At 30.3% G+C, this 7614-nt stretch overlaps 1 long non-coding RNA gene across 1 annotated transcript; it reads right to left on the reverse strand.

Moving 5' to 3' along the window:
- Window positions 1-1309: 1309 nt before the first annotated feature.
- On the reverse strand, window positions 1310-6836 carry LOC139491288 (uncharacterized). Its single transcript, XR_011656508.1, has 4 exons — window positions 6721-6836; window positions 4848-4929; window positions 3824-3986; window positions 1310-3204 (listed from the first exon to the last, which is right to left on the reverse strand). It is a non-coding gene; the product is annotated as an uncharacterized lncRNA (long non-coding RNA).
- Window positions 6837-7614: the final 778 nt, after the last annotated feature.

A 7614-nucleotide genomic window follows, 5' to 3' on the forward strand; every position in this document is an offset into this window, starting at 1 on the left:
GTATATTCGATCACCTATAAAATTCAAAACATGAATTGCTTATGATCAATATTTAATAATATAAAAAGGTATATACAAACTCAAAAGTAAAAAAAAAAATGTCGATGTCATGACAAACGAAAAACAACGAAAATACGAACAAAAGAACACAAATTACACATAGAAACTGAAGCCTGAAGAAGATGAATTCTAGGTTGGTTCCTTCCGTAAAATATCCAGTATGCCTTCGGAATATACAAATATTATTGTAAAGAATTTCAATAACGGCCGGGTACCAGTCTAGATGAATCCTACCATAAGCCGAGATGATCTCCGAAGGGTAAAAAGATCCTACTCCATATGTTTAGTTACGTTAATTGGTTTTTACATTCATTATGTAAGAAACATGTTAAAGATAGTTTATACATCAAGTTTGAATTTGAGCTTTTGATATATTCCTTTTCATCTATAAAAAAAGAAACATAAAACGGCTCTTAAACTACAAGAAACAATGGCCGTTTCATAATTATATTATAAACTGTTAAAGTACAATTTTTAATTTTTTGTTTAAATAATAAATACTTGTGTCTTTCAAATTTCCAATCTTTACAAAACTATAGAGGAAACCTTAAAATATATAATATGGTTTTCTATTGTACTGGCGAACCAACGCTTTTAACATGTTGGTCAGAAGTTTGTGCATAAGAAATTGATTTTAAAATTTGGATTAATATGCAGAAATCAATCGAAACCAATTTTAACAATTATCTTTTGGACATAAAACTGAGGGAAACGCATTAAATATAAGAGGAGAACAACACTCAGCATTAGACAAAATCCGATGAGAATAACAAATAAAACATCAAAAATAAATACATGAATTTGGGATGGAAAAGTACCGTGACACTTCTTTTAATAATGTTAATTCACACTCAAATATAAGAGGAAACAAACGACACAAAATAAACACAACGTTACAATGTAACACACACAGAAACGAACTATAATATAATCTAAATATCTTTTTTCAAAAACATCAAACAAATGGAAAAACAAATGTAATATTTATGATTAACTGTCATACATGGGAAAGTTAAGGCTAGCAGCTAAGCCAGGTTGAATCTATTATTTTCTTCTGAAAATCCTGTACCTTGTCAGGAATATGGCACTTGTTTGTAGTTTCTTTCCGTTTATCAATAACGATCGATTTTGTTTATTTTTTTTATGGCCTTCATGTTTTGGATTTGTCCTATGGTTCGGTATTTTTTGTCTACTTTTTTATGTCACACATGTATATTCGATCACCTATAAAATTCAAAACATGAATTGCTTATGATCAATATTTAATAAAATAAAAAGGTATATACAAACTCAAAAGTAAAAAAAAAATGTCGATGTCATGACAAACGAAAAACAACGAAAATACGAACAAAAGAACACAAATTACACATAGAAACTTAAGCCTGAAGAAGATGAATTCTAGGTTGGTTCCTTCCGTAAAATATCCAGTATGCCTTCGGCATATACAAATATTATTGTAAAGAATTTCAATAACGGCCGGGTACCAGTCTAGATGAATCCTACCATAAGCCGAGATGATCTCCGAAGGGTAAAAAGATCCTACTCCATATGTTTAGTTACGTTAATTGGTTTTTACATTCATTATGTAAGAAACATGTTAAAGATAGTTTATACATCAAGTTTGAATTTGAGCTTTTGATATATTCCTTTTCATCTATAAAAAAAGAAACATAAAACGGCTCTTACACTACAAGAAACAATGGCCGTTTCATAATCATATTATAAACTGTTAAAGTACAATTTTTAATTTTTTGTTTAAATAATAAATACTTGTGTCTTTCAAATTTCCAATCTTTACAAAACTATAGAGGAAACCTTAAAATATATAATATGGTTTTCTATTGTACTGGCGAACCAACGCTTTTAACATGTTGGTCAGAAGTTTGTGCATAAGAAATTGATTTTAAAATTTGGATTAATATGCAGAAATCAATCGAAACCAATTTTAACAATTATCTTTTGGACATAAAACTGAGGGAAACGCATTAAATATAAGAGGAGAACAACACTCAGCATTAGACAAAATCCGATGAGAATAACAAATAAAACATCAAAAATAAATACATGAATTTGGGATGGAAAAGTACCGTGACACGTCTTTTAATAATGTTAATTCACACTCAAATATAAGAGGAAACAAACGACACAAAATAAACACAACGTTACAATGTAACACACACAGAAACGAACTATAATATAATCTAAATATCTTTTTTCAAAAACATCAAACAAATGGAAAAACAAATGTAATATTTATGATTAACTGTCATACATGGGAAAGTTAAGGCTAGCAGCTAAGCCAGGTTGAATCTATTATCTTCTTCTGAAAATCCTGAACCTTGTCAGGAATATGGCACTTGTTTGTCATTTGTTCTGTTTATTAATAACGATTGATTTTTGATTTTTTTTTATGACCTTCATCTTTTGAATTTGTCCTATGGTTCGGTATTTTTTATCTACTTTTTTTAATGTATACATGTATATTCCATCACCTCTAAAGCTCAAAAACATGAACGGCTTATGATCAATATTTAAAAAATGAATAACAAGTCCTAATTTGAACTTGTACAGCGGATCAAATTGTAAAAGCTGTGTATTTTAATAATGAATGAGTAATGATTTGAATAGTCAAGTTTCTGACAGAATTGTTGAGAGTAAGATGAATGCACTACATCTATGAAAGAGGGGGAAATGATATCAAAGGTATATACAAACTCATAAGTAAAAAATGCCAATATAGCACCAAACGAAAAACGACGAAATTACAAACGAAAGTACACAAAACACACATAGACTGAGAAAGATGAATGCTAGGTTGTTTCCCTACGTAAAATATCCAGTTTGCCTTCGGAATGTACAAATAATATTGTGAAGAATTTCGAAAACAGCTGGGTACCAGTCTAGATGAATTCTACCATAAACATAGAGTGGTCATCTCCGAAAGGGTAACCAGATCTTGCTCCATATGTTGAGTTACGTTTTTTATTGATTTTTACATTCATTATATAAGAAAATGTTAAAGATAGTTTATACATAAAGTTTGAATTTGATAATCGAAAGTCAAACATTGTGCGTTTGAATGCGTCTGTAAACCATAGTATTTTATAAGTTGTTTCCTCATGCTTTTGATATATTCCTTTACATCTATAAAATAGAAACATAAAACGGATCTTTAACTACAAGGAACAATGGCCGTTTCATAATCATATTATAAAACTGTTATAGTATTTTTAATAGTTTTTTTTTTATGAATAATAAATACTTTCGGTTGTTGTCTGCTCTATGGTCGGGTTGTTGTCGCTGTGACACATTTCCAATTTCCGTTCTTAATTTTATTGTATCCTTTAAATTTCAAATCTTTACACAACTAAAGAGGAAATCGTGTGTTTTTCAAATTAAAATATTTACAGAGAAAAAGAGGAAACCAAAAAAAATATAATCTGATTTTCTATTGAAATGATGAACCTATGAAAACAATGGGTTAAACATGTTGGTCAGAAGTGTGTGAATCGAAATTATTTTTAAAAAGTTTGAATAACATATAGAAATCAATCGAAACCAATTTTAAACAATTGTCTTTTGAACAACATAATATGATGACTTTGACAGATTCTCAAAAGTCAAAACTATAAGATGCAAGAATGTATAAAAACCTCGTTTGATGTTTTTTATTTTATTGTTAAATTTACAGAGTTCTGAACGAAATGGGTTTAAATGGGAAAAAAGTCATAAGGAAATGATTATTGATAATATATATACGAACCTCTAAATCTATCCAGCTGTACCAAGGGTTAAATAACATGTGCATTGATATATTTTCCCGTTGTAATAACAGGAACTTCTTAAGCTATGTTTAGGAGAGTTTCGACAATATCTTGCACAGTGACGCTCCCAGGCGCTTGTGCAACGTGATTCAACATTTATAACTGAAAAGAATTTAAATCTAAAATTAAATATGTGCATTAAGTTAATATATTTCTTTGTCATAATTTCATTCGTGAAGTTTTATTAAAACAGACCGTACATTTAAATCTACTATATAAAAAAAGATGAGTAACTGTTCACTGGATAGTGTGAAAAATAGCATGTTCGTTTTGCTCTACAACTTTGTTCACATGTGGAGCAGGATCTGCCTACCCTTCCGGAGCACCTGAGATCACCCCAGTTTTTATTGGGGTTCGTGTTGCTTATTCTTTAGTTTTATACGTTGTGTCATGTGTACTATTGTTTGTCTGTTTTTCTTTTTCATTTTTAACCATGGCGTTGTCAGTTTATTTTCTATTGATGAGTTTGGCTTTCCCTCTCGTATCTTTCGTCCCTCTTTTGTATCTGATTTTATTTTTGCCTTAATAATTGCGTCATTTGTGTTTAATTCATGAGAAGAAACAATAATGGCATCTCTTTTTTACGCCTTCCTGAAATAAAGGTAGCGGTATTTGGTTTTTTACTTTAAGACAAAGAACAATACTCTTTTTATATTTATTGTATCAATTAAAATCATAGACTCCATAGTTATGCAATATATTTATTTTTGTAGGTTGAGCACAATATCATCAGCTGACGGGGATTTGGTGATGTATATTGTAACTAAGTAAGATGGTCAATATTTGAATTATGTGGGATCTATTGTATAGCTCAAAGGGAGATGGGTCTAGAATTGCAGTATATAAGGCTGGCTGATTCCTTTTATAAGTCAGTTGTTATTGTTTTCTCAAAATCAGCATTTAATATGGTGTTGGTGATAAAATGGTCAAGTGTATCAATAATTCTAATTTAGGGATATTTACCACAATTCGTAATAAGAACAAGTAGAAGTAAAATCGCAACAGAATTGTACCTTGTTGTCATCTTTCATACAAACTGTAATATCTGAAAGATAATCATTCTGTATAATATGATTTGAAAAATAAGAACGATATCATTTTTTTAAAGCTTACTCTTTGCGGGCAATCACAAACACTAAAAAAAGAGATTAAAAAAGATCGTTATCAGTTCCTGTTCTTCATTGATTTTGTCAATGTAAAACATCATACAATAATTGATTTCAATTTATCCATTAAGGATTATGTACTGTTGTGTTAATTCAATGCTGAACTTATTGAAAATCTAATAAAAAAAATCAACCGCCTTTCCCCTTTTTCTCTCACAACTGGCGTTTCGATGCATGAAAGATAGAGGATTATTGCATGCAGTGCTAGCAATGATTTCCTTCAAACTAGTTTATGAATTTAGATATTGGTTTAAAACAAATAAATATGGACCAATTTAAGTACACCTTCTATGGTGCGCTCGACTCAGTGACTCAGCACAACTAGTCAATTAAGATTGGAATCGAGTTCACCTGCACGAGCTGAGTTCGAACTCACAGCATCAGTATTAACCGGCTATGTAATTGCAGTAGTCGAACTATTTTGACCACTTGGCGTACGAATTGCCTATCCGTAATTAGAAAATCAGTGTCTGTTTTTTTTTTTATAAAGGTTTATGACCCATTCTGTAGCCATTTTTGTACGAACTTTTCAAACTTCAATTGTATCAAAACTGCAGATATATTGAACAATAGAGATAGGCCATTTTGTACATATACCAGGGGGAAACTTGATGCAAAGCATTATCATCTACTGTTTCATTGTATTTATTAGAAAAAGAGTACTTTGTGCAAATAAAACAAGAATTTTATAGAAAATCCACAGCCTTTAATACGGAGATGTTCATGCCCAACCTACTATAGTAGAAGGGCATTATGTTTTCTGGTCTGTGGCTCCGTTCGTTCGTCCGTTCGTTCGTTCGTTTGTCTGTGCGTCCGTTCGCCCTGCTTCAGGTTAAAGTTTTTGGTCAATGTAGTTTTTGATAAAGCTGAAGTCCAATCAACTTGAAACTAAGTACACTTGTTGCTTATGATATGATCTTTTTAATTTTAAAGCCAAATTAGACTTTTGACCCCAATTTCACGGTCCACTGAACATAGAAAATGAAAGTGGGAGTTTCAGGTTAAAGTTTTTGGTCAAGGTAGTTTTTGATGAAATTGAAGTCCAATCAACTTGACACTTAGTACACATGTTCCCTATAGTATAATCCTTCTAATTTTAATGCCAAATTAGATTTTTACCCAATTTCACAGTCCATGGAACATGGAAAATGATATTGCGAGTGGGGCATCCGTGTACTTTGGACACATTATTGTTGTTATTAAATTTGAAACATAGATTACTCACTTGCTTTTCTATGATGTGCTAGTGTTTAATTTTTACAAAACGTTCTAATCAACCTGTATATTCCAAAATACCTCGTGATGGGTCACTAAAGTCAAGCGTATCCTAAAAGGTGTACTTGATTTGGTCCATATTTTTATTTGTTTTAACCAATAACTACATTAATAATTTTTTTTTAAAGGAAATCAATGCAGCACTGCATGCAATAATCCTATATCTATCAGTCATCAAATTGTCAACATTGAATCAACACAAGAGTACATAATCATTACGATATATATAAGCTATGTGCACAAATAACATTCGTAAAGGCATTGAAAAAATACTCTGTTTATATTTCTTTTCCGCCATTATATGGTATTTTTTTTTCAATGTGAAGCGTAATATTATAAATAACTTTTTTCAAGTTAAGGCATTGTATTTATACAAGGAAAATTCTATCACTTACCTGTATTCTAATGCTGACAAAACAATACAACAAAGTTAATTGACAAAGTTATAAAAACACATCTTCATTTTATATGTTAAAGATGCGTAGATTATAATACGCAACTTTTTCATAACCTTTTTATTGTAAAACAAAAACAAGCTCAATAATGTTTTTAGAATAATGACAAGAATAACTATGCTATTGTAAACATGAAATGATTTATGTTTAGATAATAGACAAACACATAATTACGTTTCAGTTTCTTTGTTGTTATTACATGTAATGTGTTACAGTCCAAATATTCACTTATCACAACGAAACAGTAAAAACCAGGTTGATAAAAAAACCATCATTACCTGATTAAAAAATGCATGACCTATGACAACAAGTTACTATGTATTCAGTGTAGTCCTTTTGGTTTTGCATTATCACACTACTTAACCACACTATATATAAAACTATTCATTTCATAAGATGCATTTGTTTAATCCTATCATGTCGTATCTTATCTGTCTTATGTTAAGCAAACTTTCTCACAAAATCATTTTAAAGAACCACATGCATTTAACAATCAAACGAATTTACAACGAAAGAGACCCCGTAAAGATCATTGACAAATAAGAAAGATGCAATCTACGAATGCACTCGTCAGAAGTGAAATTTCTCTATATGTGAAAACATGTAACATAATTTCAACAATTTATCGTTTAATTAAGTAGGTCAACTCTGACCCTTTGACCAGACTAGAGAGATAACAATTTTCAGTATAAAAAGTTCACTCTATATTTAAGTCTTAAAAAAGAGTTAATACAGAATTCTCTTCCCTGCTGTCTTAAATTGAATCTTTATTGCATTAGCAACAACATTGCTTTAGCATAAAACAAGGTATATACAAATATGACAAATATGACA

This window comes from Mytilus edulis, chromosome 10 (assembly GCF_963676685.1).
Source record: "Mytilus edulis chromosome 10, xbMytEdul2.2, whole genome shotgun sequence".
Classification (NCBI taxonomy): Eukaryota; Metazoa; Mollusca; class Bivalvia; order Mytilida; family Mytilidae; genus Mytilus; species Mytilus edulis.